Here is a 19,930-nt window from a genome sequence, read left to right as displayed (position 1 = left end):
CACAGTGTTCCTCAGGGTGTGCTGCTGCTACTTGTCCCTGGGGAAACATGTCCATGCTTGTGTGGACATGCATGTACAATCACATTTCCCTCCCCCTATCCTCCACCCATACTTACTACCATCTAGCATAGTATGTTTTGTGTGGGAGACGCATCAACTTCTTCCACCTGAGTGTTAATATATCCAATTTATCAATGCCTTCAAACCTGCTAATCTCTTTCCAAACCATATCAGACTTCTTGACTTAAAATTTACTCAGAAATATTTCTCCTGCAAAAACTGAGTGCAGGGTTCTGGGCTAAATACTCACTTCTTGCAGATGCAGCACATATACACATGGGAAGGTATACAAGTGACTGATGGACAGTAATTAATATTAAGGGTTAAATATTCCAACTTAAGTGCACAAGTTCAGGCATGCCTAATTACAGTGATTTGCAATCACAAAAAAAAGACATGATGTTGCTACAACTTCCTCTCATGACCCTCCTCTCTACTGACACATTAAAACTTTGCCAAATTAACAGAATTACCTTCAAAATATTTTATTTTGTGCATACATCATTAGATGGAAGGACACCATCAATGCTGTGGTATTTAGGAGCACACTTCCAATTAGGCAAGTACTTTGGGATCCAAAACTAAAAAGAAGATATCCTATACTACTGCAAGTACCAAACACAAAGTTTTAGCAGGCTCATCTTAATACCAAACCATACAGGGTTATTAAATTCATCCTGACAGTGCTTTATTAAGTCAGGTACTTTCTTAGTCTTAATGTCCTCTTTTTTTCCTAAACTCTTTGCCTTCCTTTCTGTCACTCAGCAAAATCCTTCTAATAAAATAATTCTTTAAAACACTGATTCTCAGGCTTTGTCTGGCTGGCCTCTAAATCCCACAGTCCTTTGTGAATTTTCATTAGAAGCTGATATATGTAAGTCATTAAGTTTACAGCTGGAATTTTCTAAGAAACTTAAAGGAATTAGACACCCAGCTGTCATTGAATTTCACATTGTATCAGTTTTATGCCAGTTCTCTCTCTCTCTCACACACACACACACACACACACACGCTTGATTTTACCGTAACTTTATTAGAGATATGTACAGGATATTCAAACTATATTACACCTATAGTATTCTCCTCAAAACAGATATGAAAGGGTGTTTAGCAAATTCTGTTATCAGTTTGGTAACATTTGTTTTCCCACTTAAATAGGGGCCACCATAAGAAAGCTCTTTGAAAAGGATTACAAGTTAACAACAGTTCACTTTCATACAAGTTGAAATTAAGGCGTGCATTCTGATGGCATATGGATGTGTTTATGCTCTACTAGAACAATTAGGTAGACAGCATGAGATTTCCAGTACAATGTCTATAACAGCTCCTTTCCTTGCTCAGCTACCTTGGATTTGTTTCCAATATGATGGGGCATGCACAGAAGTTTTGTCACTTATTTAGAGGCTTGGGGGATGAAACAGGAGACAAGATGGGAAAATGAGGAAAAAAATGTGAATATGACCACTAGATACTTTGCACTCCAAGGCTTCCTAGCCTCTAGTACATAAACTTGATATTCCATCCATTCCCTGTGCAACAATTCTTAAGGGCATAATGTGAACCAGTGAAGTTAGAGAGTTGCTGTGGATAAATGAAGTAACATCTTACCTCCCCGACACTGCAGGGTGAACTATGGTGCTTATGGTCTAGTTCAGACATTGCATTTGGTATGACCCAAATCAGTTAAGTCTGATACTACTACATTCAACCAGGTTTCTCTCAAACCGGTTTCAGCCATTTTCAATCTGGTTTATGTGCCCTGACCATCTGTTCTATTAGAGGTTTAAATCAGTTCCTGATCACTTAAACCAGTTTGTGTGTAATGTCTGTCCCTAGCCTAAAAGGGCATATAGAAGGCAGGGTAGATTTGCTCCTTATAGACTAACCAAAGTACATATGAATTTATGAATACGAATATGTGAAACGTCTTACAAATGTGTGAAAGGTCTTCTTCATATGGTGGTGCCAGTGGTTCATTTAAAATCATGCAATACTTTATTATAGATAGCCAATTTGCCCAGAAGGAAAACACAGAAGAAAAATACACAGTGTTGAACAAATGTATTGGCAAAAATAGACTCAAGATTTGAAAATGTGCAGATAAAACATAGCTACAGAGTAATACAATTATTTTAGAATGATACATTATAATATTAGTTTAAGAAAGGAGCTGAGACTAATCTCCAAGAAAAAAAAATGTTTTATTTTAACATATATATTCGTCAGTGGGCCAGATCCTCAGTCTATACTGCCAGAGCAACTAGAGCCATAAAGCTAATCGTACTGGGCAGGGGCTGAACTCTAGTGTGGAAGAGATCCAGTTGGCATAGACTGCTGCAGCTGGCTCTCTACTACCCCTCACCCAATTAATCCAGTATACTGGTACAGTAGGAATCTTGACAAAACACATTATAATGATTCCAGTCAGTATGGCAGCCCCTATGGAATTATTTCCAGCAGTCCCAAGGCTGGATTCTTCATAATATAAAGCAATTAGTCCTCCATGATCTATAATAGAGGGAACACAAGTGTGCATTAACGTTTTTATTCCCTTGTACACTCACTGGCGTTGGCTAGAGATGTGTTGTGTTATCTCCAAGAAGCTAGACTATGACATTTTGCCAAAAGTTTCTCCTACATTTCCCTGTTTTGGCAGGTAACATTTAACTAGTCCCATGCTTTCCAAGGCTACCATAGTGTTTGTTGCTAGCTTATTACATATATGCAATTAGGATGGTTGCAAGTAATTGCCTTCCCTAGGGAAGAGTTAATTGTCATTTTGTATATCACCCATGTATCTTTATGCTAAATAGCTTATGAGGAAGACTAGAATCTAATAATAATAATAACAACCTCTCTCTCTAAGCTGCAGACCATAAAATCACATGTACAAGTGGACATTCCCACAGAAAGTGTACAAGTGTTCATTTAACTTTAGGCACTGCCTACATTTATCAAAATTACTAAGGTCTATAGAGGCCATTCTGGTAGTGGTCCAACACAGTCTGCCTTGAAAAGTCTTTTTGCACATTTGAGAAGAACATAAAATCAGAGAATATTTTAGTTTTGGCACTGAAATCACACCAGTGAATAAGACAACTATCATCCAACATGATAGCAGATGCTATACACAGAAATCAAGCAACATTACACAATTAAACTCCGTCTGAGACATTAGGTAAACATAAATAAATTAAGCTTGATTTATTAAGAAAAGTTGAAAGAAAGAAAAAAGTAAAAGACAGAAAAGGTTCTAGGGATATTTTGTTTAATCAAACTAAATCTTTGTTCTGGTTAAATGACTGATTACTAAATAATATAAAGTTTCACTGGTGCAGATACTAAATAAAAACGTGTTAACTGACCAGCTGAAAGCAGTGCTACTGGATCTTTTTTTTTTTTATTTTTATTTTTTTTACATTTAGAATACTTTTCTCACCATTAAAAACAAAGGAGCAGCATCTCCCTCACCATACACTTACAAGACTTAATTCAGCCCACGTATACACTATACACATTTTCAGGCAAAAGACAAGATGCTACAAGTGGCTCCATATCACCAGAAATATTTCAGGCAAAATCCTGACAGAAGTTTCTCCCATTGCTGTGCATTTCCCATTACCTTACCTCATAGAGAAGGAAAAGCCTATCAGAAAGAATTAATATTACCATAAGTGGCAAGGACTTATTTATTTTGCATTAACTATAAAAGCAGGTATCATAGCCAGCCGTACCTTACCCTCTCTTGTTCTATTTTTTTGTCCTCTCCTTTTAGTTTAGAATGATAGCCTGCTAGGAGCCACTGACAGCAGCAGATAATACAGTGTATGGGGATATTTCTTCAGTGTCTGCATTTCCCAATCATGTTCAAGTAAGATGCGGTAAAAGAAGTACATGTTAGTGGGGGAATGTGTACCCCTGGATTGTTAATACACTGAAATCAACTGGCAGCCTGCAACCAAATGCAGATTTCTTCTTAGTTTTATGGATTCTGTTGTGAAAGACAGTAATGACATGTCATTACTAAAGGAAGTTGTAGAAGTAGACCATCTCACACAAACTGAAACCATGAGCCTTCACATACCTTAGATATTCATTTAACTTTACAGCTTTCAATACCCTCAGGTAATCCAGTGATATTCTTCATTTATATTAAACATGCAAACAAGTTTTTGCAGAATTGACTCTTGCGTTTTTTCTGAATAAAATTTACATGGAAGGAGAAAAAAAAAGAACCCTAAACAAAAAACCCTCTCCACTTCTGTTGTTCATCTGTTTGGGCTAGCAACCTGTAATCAACCGATATACATGTAACCAACCTAAAATATCCCCTGGATTACAGAATATTTAATTAACCACAGTAAAATAGGCACTATCCCTTCTCTTTTGTTAAGTTACAAACAATTATTAGTAAGAAACAGTCAAATGCCAGGGAAAGAAGATGAAAGAAGGGCAGCCACTAAGCCAAGCCAAACCAAACCAAACCATGCATTCTGCATGTTATTTAAGCTTTGAGTTATAACTGGAATTATTTAAGATTTACAAGTAATGTCTGTATTCCAGAACTGATTTCTTTTCCTTTATCCACTGTGAAGATAGCAATGGCTAGCAATACAATAAAAATAATAAAGAAAATACATTCTTTAAATAACATTTTACTTACGGTTTTTACTTTGCTAGCATAAACTCTTTTCCTTTTCTTTTTAAGTGTTACTATTTCTTGTCTGCCTCTGCAAGCCATAAGACAAGGAATTACCTGAGCAGAGGAAACTGCTTCAGTATTTTCACTCCTGCACACAGGTGCCCTAATGTTTTACTACCAGTGCAAACTGACCCAAATGCAGGGGGTTTTCAATGAGGGGGAGGGGCAATTTTGCAGCATTGTTAGAATCATTTTAGATTTCATGTTTTCTCATTTCAGAGGGATTCAGGTAGACATTCTTAAAAGCCTAACTTAAGAGGGTAAACTAATTAGAGTATAATGTACAAATAAAAATATTGATTTGTTTGCACTACCAAAGCTCATGGGAAATCTGCCTCAGCTATAAAGCCCAGCTGTTGTGATTCACTGTGTGTTGATTCTGGAGTTCTTGCAGTTCAGGGAGTACTAAATGTATGCATCTGTGATACTGCTCTGACTGGCAGCAGTTTGCACCTGGGGTGAAGTAAAAGTGAACCGAGCTGTTAAGATCTGTAGCACTTTATTTTTATATTTAACATTTCCTTTGTGTGGATCCTGAACAATAAACTGATGATAAAATTGATATTAATGTTATTACTGCATGGGAGATATTGGTTTGAGAGAATAGCCGCTTTGAGTGCTCATTTCTAAGCAGCTAAATTTATCTGAAAGCAAATAGCTCAATTAGTAAGTATGGATCCATAACTGAACCTACAATCCATAAGCATCAAGAATGATTAGAGAAGACCACATAGTTTCAGGTCATTTTGAAAAGTAGGGCCAAAGTCCCTGATCCTATGCTTGGATTGTGCAACATCCCCAAACAAACAAAAAAACCCTTTAGTTTGAAATTTTACCTGAATGTGGAGGCTGGATTACATGGATCTTGCATTGATTGGCTTCAGCAGCTGGATGTATACATAAAATAATCTTTAATTAAATTCTGAAGACAATGTAGTGAGCAACCCCTATGGAGGATTATGTCTACTGATAAATAGAAACTAAACACTGGAGTACATATACAGAGGTTGAAAGAGGCAGTTGACAAGGAAAAGACATCAAAAACAAAAATCTTGCCTTGAAGACTTGCCAGAAGGGCAAGAGAACAGTAAACATGCAGACTGTGGATACTCTTTTTAAAGTATTTCAAGGGAATTCGTACATCAGAGATTTGGATGATTTTCAGATTGTGGGATTGTGTCTAGACACTTTTCAAACAAAATGAAGATTTAAAATACAATTCTGCAAAATATTTGATACTTGTTTCAGAGCTAATATTTCTAACATCATTTATTTGTTATCACCTTCAAAGATAAGCTACAGAACAGCCATATGATGCCACAATTTTAGTTAAATAATGGATCAGCCAGAGAAGAATGCATTAATCTCCCCACCTCCATCTGCAGGTGATCATCCAATGCAGACTCTCAATGCTAATTTGGTAGAGAATGGCATTTATGTACTGTAATAGTAAAACTTAAACAAGCTTTTTAAACACTTTTGAAAAATCACAGGGCATTAAATCCTAAAACCTAATTCCTGCACCATCCCCTTCCTCACGTGAGCAAAAAGTTGTAAATGAAGGTGAGGCTTCCTAGTCTTCCACAAGTCAGGTGAATTTAATGTAAAGAATGACCACCTTATGAATTGTGCCAACTGCACGAGAATTGACCCTGGACTCCTGCAAAATTGTTGCCAAAAATATACTAATTACATATGGAGTGATTGCCAGGAGGAAACATAAAAAATACTTCAAAGTAGACACTTTTTATTGTAGGGAAAATTGTTTTCTGAACCTAATAGATCATTATCCAAAATCCTCAGCAGCTTAGAAAAACCAATAGCAACTGAAAGAAGGCAGCAAAATATATCAGAGAAAAGGCAAGAGAAGGAGGAGTTCCAAATGATGGTCAATGTAAGGGAGTAAAAATACCCATTTCTCCTACAACATTTGGACAATAGCCAGAATAATAAGCATCATATTTGTAGTTCACCAAGCAAGAGCCAAAAGAGGTAGCAAACCAGGTGCAGACATACATATTTCCTCTCAGCATTGTGCAGCCCACAATGAAACACACTGAAGGAATTAGTCTGGCAAGCAGGGTGACTATTATTATTCTGTTAGGCCTTTACACTGCAAACAATGATAATAATACATGTGCTTGACTCAGCATGAAATCAATCCAAATGAGTTCGCTATAAGCCTTCACATGCAAGTTATTCACATGCTTACACGTTTGTGAACTGAGGCCTAAATCATCCTGGCAGAAATCTGGAGCCTAAATAATACATGGTCTTTGTGCAAGGCCTTTGCACAGGAAAACATCTATGAGGCATATCTGATTTTTTTGAAGCAGAGGGTTTCAGCCTATATACCCTAGGTTTATGGTTCATATAGAAAACTCTTCTCCGTCCCTTCATCTTCTGTCAAGACTAGGTATGGTTTTGTAATGCCAAGTCAGTCCTTATTTCTTCTACTTTTTAAAACAAAGTCAGTTGTGGTTTAACAGGAAGAAATGCTTTTCAACAAAAAATGATCCTGTTTGGGGGAAAAGACGATTTTGACTGAAAAATGCATTATTCTGTTCCAGTTTAAACTTCTTGTCTATCTTTTTTTGTTATCATGGTTGCTTTCAGATGTTAAAAACAAACAATGCAAACAAAACCATGTTTTACCAGAAGCAGCAGCTCGTTACTTATATCTGGCTCTGCAGAATCTGTATAGATTAGGTGCTTCAGCGGGGCTTTTTGGTGCTTTTAGCTAAAGCAGATTCAATCAGCTATTAGACAAAAGCACCAAAAAAAAAAAAAAGCCCTGAAACACCTGATCTTTACAGATGTCAGGAGAGCTGGGTCCAACTAAGATGCTTCATATTCTGGTCATTTGTGGGGCTCAGTGCCAGAACATGCCAAGTTTAATTACCACACCTACCCTACCACACACACCTTTTCTTTTTTTTTTAACATCTGCAAACAGCCAAAGGGCCCAGACCCACTGTCAATGGGCATCTCTACACAGTCATTAATGTGCAGTACGTACAGCACATTAAATTTAGTACTTGTAGACTCAAGTACTAAGTAAGTACACAGCAAGCTGCTGTACTGCATATTAGCACAATAGCATGCTTTTTGTGTGATGCTTAATGAGCAGTAGACTAATACTACTGTTTATTAATATATTAGCATGGTTTTTGCTGTGCATGCTAATAATGCATAGTAGAACTAGTCTATTGCACATTAAGTATCTTGTGTAGATGTGCCCCCTGTGTTGTAAATAGTCCTGTTTCTGACTGTGGTAGGACTGGATGCTTCACAGAGAGAGAGAGAGAGCCTCAGAGGTAATGAATGATCTAACCCCTGTCATACACATCCTGGTATCAGTTTAGAGAGGCCAGAGGATACATTCCTAGCTGTTGTGTTTAACAGCTATTAATGGATCTATCATCCATTAATTTGTTTAGTGCCTTTTTTAACCTGCCTATACCAACTGCATCTACAACTTGCCTGCATTTCAGGTCTTTTTGCTGAGCCAGGATCTCCTATAGATCCTCCTCTGCTCCTTGCAACTTTCCACCTTTAATTACTTCTTGGCCTTTGGCTTGATCCAAACAAGGAATTAGGGTGAGCTTACATTTTTGAATTAGCAAGCACTAACTTTAAGTAAAGTTAGTCTGTGTTAAGATTAATTAGTGCTAGTGATCAGTCACATGCTTGGGGTTAATACCCTCTCTAACATGCACTACCCAAACTTGGCTAGGGGCTGCAAGTCTGCTCCATGCTCTCCAGGTTTCTAGCCAGAGTATAGGCGAGGGAGAAAGGGGAGAAGAGCTCCTTTGTGCCATTTGGATTTCTCCCCCTTGCTCTTCAAATCACCCTGATGCCCCCATCAGCCCCCAGATTCCCCCTCCATGTCATGGCCCCCCACCCCTGAATTGGCCACTCCATCTCCAGGTGGCTGCCCTGCTTCTGAATAGCAGTGGGAGAGGGTGGGGAGGTGGTTTTCCCTCCCTGCCTACTCCTGGGCCTCCTGAAGCCCATGCCACCCATGGATCCATCATCCACTGGGCCCCACAGCTGCCTGGCGGCTTCTTGCCCCCTCCCCACCCCACCAGCCTCTACCCCTGCCTGCCTTCCAGTTGCAGGGCCTGGCAGTTCCTAGCTAAAGGCTTTACCTTTTCAAGGGGACAAAGTGCATCCAAAGGGACATGAAGTAAAGCAGGCAGGGCTTCTTAAACAAAAACAACCTTTACTGATCAACAGCAGGCAAAGCCGATGTTAACTTTGTCAGATAACAATCCTTACTGTTCTCTCAGCCTCCTTTCATTCTGCCTCTCTCTCTCCCATGGTCTCTGTTGGGAACCTCCTTGTTTCAAAACCTTGTCTTTCCAACTTTGGAGTTGGTTCCACCAGGAATATTAGGGAGTCTCAAGGGGCATATTTACACATGCAAGTGCCACAGTGCTCAGAGCTTTGAAAAACACCCGACACTACATTGCTTGCAGTTGTATAAGAGGTGAAATGTGCAGCAGCGCTGAGAAAATGGCAGCAGCACGCTTCTGAACTAAAACACATAGCAGATGCTTTAGTTCAAAAGCTCACTGCTGCATTTTCTGCACACTCACGTGCATTTTCCTGCTTATACAACTACATGCAGAGTAGCACAGTTTATATCAGCTCACGTGAGAAGCAGACTCAGTTAATCAAGTCTGCTCCCAAGCGGCAAATCTCCGGCTTGTCACAAGATAAAAGGTATATGTATACGTGTCCCGGATGTTCAGCTGAAGTCCACACAACTGAAGTCCACTTGTGTTAACATAGGTAAATCGGTTCATTGTTTCTTGATGGCTCAGTCTCCACTAATGGAATACTTAGGTAGGTCTCCTCCAAAACACAATTGTCCCCTTCTTCCCCCAAGCGCGTACTAGCCAGGAAAACTGAAGCATACAATATCAGTTGAACATAAATACATTTAGCCTTACAATATTACTAACACCACAGTGTGTCACATAAACTTCCTAAGTAATGCATGTGGAAAGTGACATATCACATAATGGAGGTGGTGCCACTGCTATAGTTCAGTGATTAGGACACTCCTTTGGGATTTTTAAGATTTGCATTTAAATATGCTCTTGACTGAATTCAGTGTAGGTTCTCATCTCTTAGGTGATTGCCAGTGCAAGAATGTCTGTATAGCCAGGGGCATATCTAAGGGGTGTAACTGCACCCCCATTGATTCCTCTTCCATTCCTGCTATTCATGGGAGCCAAGGGCCAGATCCTGCCAGAACTGGGCTGCTTGGCCTCTCTTCCTAGGTTGGGTGAACAGGCTGCCAACTATGTCTGCCACATTCTGCCCGCACTGTTGTTAGAGTTAATAGGTTATAGTCACTGCTGCAATGAATATTAAAATATGCTACACAAGGTGGGATAGCTTTGAAGGGATAGATTGAACAAGCTCATCCCAGATTACCCTAAAAGATATCAGAAGGACAATGGTGAACTTCCACATCCAGCAGGTGGTTTAGCTGTATGTGTTTACAGGTCAGATTTAAGTTTCACCTAAAGCATTTCAGTACTGCAAATTTACAATATCAGGCAGCAAAGTCAAACATGCTGCACAATTCCAGAGTGCTACCTCCCAGACTAGAAACGGTGTAGTATTATCTATTGCAGGCCTCTCAAAATGATAATTAGCCTGTATAGGGCGCTGTAGAAGACCAGTTAAACTGCTTCCTCTTCAGGAGGTAGCACACCAACTCAGTGTTTTCAAATATGCTATCGCCATTGCCTAGCATTACATTTAGATACACCTAGGTAGGGTTGGCCCAATCTATCAGATTCCTGTACCTATTTGCATGCCAGCTTTGGGGCTTTGCTCTTTCTACTCCTGTGAACCTAGGCTATTTTTAAACTTCTGACCCCCCTCACACATGGGTGAAAAGCCTGCACTCCCACCCCACAGATGTACCAGGCCTCCTCAATCCTGCCCATACCTTCCCCCACCCTGAGCTACTTCAGTTTTTCTGTGCTGATCCTGGGACTGGCAAATGCCTACATATGCTACTCCCTATCTATATTCACATGGCTTACAGTGAGCCTCATGAACATAAACTGTGTGCAGTGTACAACAATACACATCCTGGTATTATAAATTTCCAGTGCAGATATACCATTATTATTGTTGATACATAAAATAATGCTACATAAACATAATGCCCCTTTAAAATTAGGCATATTTCAACTGTTTATTAAGGATGATATTTAGCAGTTTTGCACACAGCAAAAATAGATGATGAATAATCACTCATGCTCAAATGAAATTCCCAGATTATTGAAAAAAGAAGTAAATGGGACACCAAACCTAAAAACTGATCTGAGTTGTCATGGAGATAAACCAAAACATATTTTCCCAAGCTCATGATATTACAAAATATAAACCCCATTATTAACCAAGATTATTTTATCCTCAACCAGGTCAATTGAAATGGTGAAGGCTGTGGTACTCCTCTTACTGATTTGACCTGTAGCTTCTTAATTTTGGAGTAGGCTCTTATAAACATGTGGGGAGCCTCCTTCGACGTGCTGGAAATCCAGAGCATTGGAGCAGATGTGAGTCTGCTGGAGCACAGAAATGGACACTCTCCAGCAGCCTTCCACATTACATATATCAGTGTCCCTGAGCGGAAAAAAATGTGGCAGGTGCTTTTGAATAAAACACATTTGATGAGCTTTAGTTCAAAGTTCCCCATCACCACTTTTTCAGAGCACAGCCGCATGGGAGATCTGATACGTGATGTGCGGGAATTTTTAATTATTGCTTGTTTTATTAGCAAACCACATTAAGCTTCAAAGTTATTCCACAAAAAGTATGTAATAACTAGGGATCCTGGTTTTCTCTGATAAAAAAAACAAACCCCAATTTTCCAGTTTAAGAAAAGTAACCCAAAATCCACATATTTCCATGATTAAAATGAAATGCCGCTAATACATACACATACACACATATGTAGATAGATAGACACATACGTATATGTAGTGGTGTTTCATTTTGATCTATATTTGCACTATATATATAAATGTGTGGAATGGCAGGAGGTGTGATTACGTGGACTGCACATTAGATCCCAAATCCCATTTTCCCTTTACATGCACATATAGAGGGGCCCTTATTCTCTTGCCTAGTAGGTAGAGACCCAGGATTTGCATCCCTGCTCCAGTGATTAGTAACCAGTGGAAAGAAAGGCATCACCAAAATTTAAAAGAAAGGACTGTGCCCTGCGTGATTTTTGGAAGGAAGTGTTTAATTTTTCCATACATTGTCGTGGAAGCGGGGGACCGTGGAGTCCATTACAGAGGTAAAGAGCCAATAAGTTAGCCTTTGCACTGACCAGGTCTTCTCTATAGATTTAGCAGATGTTGTTTTCCTTTTGGATGAAGGTTGATTTCACTTAATATAAATTGATTCAGTAAAGTGTTGCAAATACTTTTTTTATTCATCAATGTATAAAATTGTTTTAATGCATGCATTGTTTTCACTGGAAGCTTGAATATCCTGTGTGTGCTGGGATGATTCAGCACACTGTACTTTTTCTCTTGTTAGCATCTCTGAGGAGTACACGGTTCAAGAGAATGTGACTGTTTAGATTTTTTTGAATAATTAAAATGTTCTCTTCCAATTCCCAGTCTATAGATGCCCTGTTTTTCAAGTGGAGGGAAAAAACAAAACAAAAAAACCCCAAAAGAAAACAAATCAAACAAAAAAATGAAACACAAAAACAGGAAGAGTGCTAAGAACAGAATACGCAGTAGAATGAAACCAACTGAAAGCTGTAAAATAGGATTTGATTGTGATGGGCATTTCAGAAGGGAGACAAGCAGCAGAGAAGAGCACTTTAAAATGGAATACTGCAGCACAAGGGAGCACTTTCTATAGCGGAATTGATAATCAGCAAGCCAGTAGAGAACTGCACTTTATCACAGAGCACAGACTGCATGGCAGCAAAAAGATAGTGCTTCAGTGCCATATAGAGGCAGCACAGTGGGCTTGGCAGTACAGGAGTGCACTTTTGTCACAATACAGACAAGCAATGTGGAAGGCTACCTGCTACCATACAGAACTGATTAAATAGCTCCAGCTTAAACAATGGTCTGAATTATTTTCAAGTCAAATACATACAAAGGTTTCCTCTTGTCATGTGCTGTTATAGAGTATCACTAGAAAAGACCTTTTTGGAACTGAAAAGTGTCAAAAGATACTGTACTGTAAAATATATTAGGACATCTGTAGTACACAGTCTCCAAAAATGTCTTCACTACTCAGAACTCCTACCCCAACTAACATTTGTGATTTGAGAACAGCCCAAGATTTAGATTTTTATAATTTTCTTCCCTTCCATAACATTGAACTAGATCTTAACCGTGCATCTTGGAAATGTATTAATCAGATAATCTGAAAATCTAATATCAATTATGACATCTTTTAAAGCTATGTATTTCCATTAGTTATTTTTAGGTGTATACACCACCCTCCCCACAAAATAATAGCTACAATACTGACAAACTCACCAAGAACTTCCCCAACCTTTAACCTCTCCTACTAAAAACCTGTCCCCCACAAAAAGTCTTAATGTTTTCTGGATGATGTCTAGGCTCAGGCTCTGATGGCCCTTGAGGGAAGGAAGCACAGGGGCAAAGGAGTTATTACCAAGATCAACTACCCTTATGTTTTCACCAAGCAAACTTGTCACTCAGATGGTACCTGCAGGAGGTTCCTCAGTTGACTTTAGAGGTCATGGTGAAACATAAGGCAAAAGGTAGTTCATAAGGTATATAGGACCCAGACTATTTAGGACTATATAGATCAATACCAGTACTTTGACTTGCACGCCCCCCCACTCCTTCCCCTCCACCCCAGAAAGTTACTGAAAGCCACTATAGAGTGGCTGGAGTAATGTGCTCCTAGAAACCCACCCACATCAGAAGCCAGGCCACTATGTTCTTCATGGTCCTCAATGGTAAATCCACAGTGTGCCTTGCAGCAGTTTAGTCTCAAAGTTACAGAGCATGGGTGATGCTGGCTAGATGTACATCTCAAAGAAAGGGTTTCAGTTTTCTCACTAGGTGGAATTGACAAAAGGTATATTAATATTTGTAACCATTTTAGATCTCTGATAGATTCCCATATTTATCTTTAGAAACAAAGTAGCATAAAAATGAACTCTGTATGTGAAGAACTAAAATAAAAAAATATTGTGACTCTTCTTTTCTTTCTTTCTTTCATTGTTTTATGCAGCTGCTAGAATTAAATTGAAGACCAATTAGGAAATTCTATTCATATGTTCTTAGAATACAGAAACAAGTGGACATTGAATTAGAAGGTAGCAAATTTAAAACCGATAATAGGAAATATTTTTAGACAAGATAGAGTTAAGCTATGAGACACTGTGCTACAAGGCACCTCTGAGGCGAAGAATATAACGGTACGAAGTTTATCATATGGAACTTTGTATGGCTAATGAGAATATTAATTAGTAATTTTAAGACTTGGAATTGCAAAAGATACAAAACATCATACTTTAGGGCTAGGGACAGAAATTACACACAAATTAGTATAAGCGCTTGGAAACCAGTTCAAATCTATAACGCAACAGAAATTCAATATATATTAACCATTTTCAAAATGGCCAAAACTGGTTTAAGGTAAAAATGGATGGATGTAGTATCAGACTTGCCGTAAGTTAAATTGGTTTATTGAAATTGTGTTCCAAATCCCCTCCAGATTCAAATTAATTCAAAGTCCCCCATCATCCCAGGATGTTTTGCACCTCCCCTGCAAACTCCTCCCCCCCCCCGGGTGGGCAGGCTAGGGTTGGCCCAAGCCGTCTGTTCAAGCTGAGCAGGAAGGGGTGGTCTAGTGCTCCCCAGTTTATGGCTTTAGCCCCTGCAGGCATATGGCTTCATTTCTGGAATCAAAAGTGATTGTCTGTTCACTTGCTTATCGGCTCAATCTATGCAGATAAGACGATTCAATCTATGCAGATAAGACGATATGGCAAAGATGGAATCAATTCAGCCTCAGGCTTTTTGACTGTCTGTACTTAGCCTGGGTCACAAGCTGGTGCATAAGAGTTAAGAGTAAGCTGAAACAGGTGTTAGGAAGAAGCTGCCCTGTGGACATGTTATCCATACTTCCACACCTGTTTGGGGAGGATTGTCTCATTCTCTAGTCTATCTGGTATAGACCAATACCAGTGTATAACAGTATACTCAACTGAGAGGAACGCTTGTTGAAGCATGTATAATAAATATTATGTTTCTATGGCATGGTTATGATATGGTCTAAAAGCAATGTAAAATAAATGTCTTCCATACATGCTTTCAGGTTTACACAAAAGAGTGAAATCCTGGCTCCATTGTGGCCGATAGGGCCTGAAGTACTCCCAGTTCCTTACTAACTTTACCACTACATAACTTTTGTGAAATAACTAACTATCAATCTCATTTACAATGGTATGATCATTGTAGAACTTCACAAAGAATAGCATGAAATCAAATCAATGGCTGATTCTGATGGCTAACTCTGTTAAATATATGATGGAAACATGGTATGAAATGGAGTAATTATGTGTTCATAATGCAAAACTTTCCAATGTGTTTTCTTAAAAAAGAAAGCTACACCATAATGAGCCATATAATAATATCTTAGCACAAGAAATATGAGATTTTGTTTTATCATTATAGACATATCGACTTGAACAATTCAGTACTAGCATTACCAATTCCTGTCCTCCCACCTCCAGCCATCTAGGCATCTTATAATCGCAGCTGGAAAATGAAACTATTCAGCAATATGGATTAAATATATCATCCACTTAGAATAATGCTAAAGCCCTTAATCATAGCATTTTGATAAGATCCATAAGAACTAAACTGGAGACATTAAAGTCAATGGGCCAGAATTTCACCTTCACAGAACAAATAAGTAAAACCATTTAGAAAGAGCAAGCCAATGATTAGTAATGTAGTCATATCTGACAATCAAATGTTCCTGAAAGTTCTTGAAAATATGCTATACCCTAATAGGAAGTAAAAATTGGTACATATTTCACTTTGCGATTTAAAGGTGGTACTGAAAAATTATGCAAAATAGTTTTCAAAGACAATTTATACTCTAAATAGTAATGATGAGTTTTATGTTTTACTCCTCAGCTACTACATTAAAGAATTTTAACCCTTCACTCCAGCTAACAAAATAGTTTAACACTCACAAATGCAGTAGGGACCAACCTTATTGGCAGAGGTGGCATAAATTAGCTCCACACCCTCCCCGAGTTGCAATTTAATTGTTTTTCCTTGCCTGATCTGCTGAAGGACTTTCTGCTTCCTACCTTGTGCTCCCTGCTTGATCTGATGCTCTATTTTCCGATTTCTTCCTTACCTGCCACTGTGCTGGCTCTCCCTTCCCAAGTCTGCTGTGTGCCACACACACAGGCAGTCTGTGCCACTTTTACCATCTGTGCCACAGGTTGGCTACCCCTGCACTAATGTGTATGAAGGGTACAGACATGTGAACAGTGTACTAGGAGAAACAAAGCTTTACTATGCACCATCAGCTTTCTGGTAACTGCCCAGGCACAAACTCTTACATCAGAAAATAGAAATCAAACAGCAGCCAGTTAGCCCTCCAGGGGTTAATTACAGCAATTGAACTTTTATTTACTATAGTAACTTATTTGTATGCCCATATATCCAAATAATATAAGTGTTAGTCTTTACCAAGATTCTTAGGACAGTAAGGGTATGCACAGGCATTACAATAAGATTGACCTAACCAAGGTTATGTCGATCTACATGCCCAATTGTGCAGGCTTACTCAGGATGTAAATCACGCCCAAAAAGGCATGCCCAATCTATTTTAATTCACATGAGTAGGTGCACCAACTACACTAACTTAGATCAAGATCGGGTTAACCTGATCTACCAAGGGGTTAACACAATCTCACAGATACCGGCATGCATTCATAGCATAGCCCCAGGATTGAGAAAGTCCAGAGTCTCACTCCAACCCTGGGGCTCCATTATTCCTACCCCCTGATCCGGACTTGGCTATTTCTTGTCCCCAACCCTGCCACCCTGCAAACCTACCCCACCAGTTCCCACCAGCCCCCACCAATCCTGCTCTGCTTTCCCCTTACCTGAGCCATTTATACGAGGCTCCCATATGGATTTTGTGAGTAGTGAATGAATGTGCACACTATTCCTGGTCCATGTTCAGGTGGCTTAAAATAAAGCATGTGAACCTAGACTAGATGTGGCAAACAACAGTACTCATCCTAAGGTGATTACCCAAGTGACTTATGAATCAATTGTCATATATACTTAATAGTTGCTCTCAAATTGAAAGCAGCCAAAAAACTATTTCCAATCTGAGAGTGGCCATGAAGAGTTAGTACTGGATTGTGCTCCTCCTGCTTGCTGGCAAGAAGAAAGATGCTGGCAGCTGTTTTGAAGCAGTGTCTTTATGAAAAAGCCAGTTCTAGGGCATGATTCTGGAAAAATCCCCCTCCCCCTTACACTCTACCTTTAAAAAACAAAGTATATTTCTTTAGGGTTATTTGTGGATGTATGGTATGTGAAAAAATACAGTATCTTTATTGTCCTAAGCACCTGAAATTTGGTTACGTTTCAGAATTTTGATAGCAAAGAAGAAAAGCAATGAAGAATAACCTGTATTGCAAAAATGAAATTTATTTGGCAAGAAAAGAATTAAAAATATGTGTTTAAAAAGTGTGCCTAATGCTATACTGTCAGGAAGATGGATTTAATGGTTAATAGCAAATAGAGAACCCACTTCTAATTTTGATGAGTTCAAATTTTACTAGAGAAGCAAGAATGCAAAAAGTAAATGAAAGTAAACAGAGGGTTAATAGACACCAAACCAGGATAAGGTCACTCAGAGGATTATTAGGACTGATTAGAAAATTCATATTGGGACAAGTTTCCATTTTAAAAATACTGCTTTGACAACACACACACACACACACACACACACACAGAAATTATCATTTTGCAATGAATTCTTTTTTTTGGAATTTGTTTCAGAGGAAATTTTGAAAATATTTGTTTTTATTTAAGTTTGTAATGAAAACCCATTTCAAAATATCAACACTGTTTAAAAAAGAGAAATTCTACAGGTCATTTAACACAAGTGGTTATGGAAGAAGGGACCAAGAACACCCTAGAAAACAATGACAGAGCAGGAATGAGAGGAAGCAGCAGCAGTATCAAAAATAGTAAATGGATGATCAGCAACTGAGGTGAAAAGAATGTTAAAGGACAAAATGATGGATGCCCTAAGGGAAGAGTATTTTGAGCATGATTAACTATATCAAAACAGGAGGGAGGTTAGGAAGAGTTAGAATTAGGAAGTGGGAAGGACAGCAGAGACCCTATAAAGAAAGAATACTTTGGTGACTCTTTGGCTAAGTATAGATATTCAAAAAGCCTTAGGCAAAAATGATCCAATCTATGCAGGTTTCTCATAGTCACCTGGTGACTGCTAACATGTCTCCCTGTGAGGGAGAGCTGCAAAAGCCACTGCAATGCCAACAGACAGTGACCTAAGTTGAGTTGGGAGAGGATCTGGTACAGAAGTTTGACAGTCCAATATAACCTAAACATTAAATCTGATACTACATCCATCCAGGTCTATCTTAACCTGGGTTCTGCCACTTTTAAACCAGTCTATGTGCACTGAACTGCTCTTCTGTTACAGGTCTAGGCTGGTTATCGGTCACTATGTCTTTACCTGGCCTTTGTGGCCAATTCCAGAGAATCTGATGGAGAAGAAAACTTATAAATTCAGAAAAACCAGAACGATCCAGGGAAAAAAGCTATACTACTCTAGTGGTAAAGTTTTCTACAAATACATATAGAGCAGAAGTAGTTTCTCCTTGAATGAGTGGGCAAACACATTTTACTTATGTTTAGTATTTGTAGTCCTTTACATTATTGACTGTTTGATTGCACTTCTTTTACCCTGAGGGTGCTGACACAGGAAAGCTTAACGCCCTTTCAAAATGAGAATGTTTCAAAAAGGGTAGCAGCTGGTATGTTCTAATTGTTACATGTGAATGAGCTAAGAACAATTCAAATGCAGTGAAACTGCTCCAATTTAAACACTCCTTCATCCAGGCTTGAAGGAGAACTGGTTTCCCTGTACTTGAATCATTCTCTACTGGTTCACAAATAACAGTTAAAACATACCAGCTGTTGCCCTTTTTGAAACGTTCCTCTTCTGAAAAGGCTCCAAGAATGCATGTGTCCATACCATGAGATTATATTTTGGGAGAATTGTTCCATAAACTTATGCAGACACAGAGATTTTATGTATGTGTATGTTCTAAGGACTTACTTTTTTGTTGCCTATCTGGCATCATTCCTCCAAAATTGAGCGTGATACTGTTTTTTTTCTTATCATCAGTACCACATTATGGGGTTATGCCATCGTTTAATTTGTTAAATCACCTATCTTTTGAGAGTGAAGCGAGGAGATATCATAACACATGACACTTCAAGGATTTGCTACTCAGCATGCACCAGATTTTCAAAAGAGCTCAGCTGTTTGTCAGGTTCACAATAAGTTTCATGCATTCTGAAATGTAGGGGGTGAAATCTTGGGCTTTCTCAAGTCAATGGCAAAAATCCCAGGCATTGGGCTAAGCATTTCATCCTGAAAGCTATTTTAGATGCTTAAATTGGCGCTGTGCCAAAAGTGTGGGTGATGAGCAATTTAAAATCTGTTTCTATATATTTCACTTGCCAGATTTCTTCTGCTCAACCAGCTAATGAATTAATGCCAAACAGTTTACCCTCCGCCAGCACTTTACATATGTCTTCAATTGGAGTCTTCAGCCCTACTCTCTTCTCTAAGATACACCACCACATTGGCATAAGGGGAAACATAGAAAATTTAGATTTCAGTTTTATGAGGATGATATATGCCATTTTTACAGAACTTCTGTGTGCCACTGGACTTTTCTTCTGTCTTTTAAATCAAGTTTTTTCCTTTGTGCACCAGCAGGTGTATTCAAAAGAATTTGTTTCATAGTTTCATAGTAGCTAGAGTCGGAAGGGACCTAGGTAGATCATCTAGTCCGACCCCCTGCCTTGGCAGGAAAGAGCACCGGGG

The sequence above is a fragment of the Crocodylus porosus genome, unplaced genomic scaffold (assembly GCF_001723895.1).
Source record: "Crocodylus porosus isolate Cpor-Errol unplaced genomic scaffold, CroPor_comp1, whole genome shotgun sequence".
Lineage (NCBI taxonomy): Eukaryota > Metazoa > Chordata > Crocodylia > Crocodylidae > Crocodylus > Crocodylus porosus.
Note: the sequence above shows the minus strand (reverse complement) of the source record.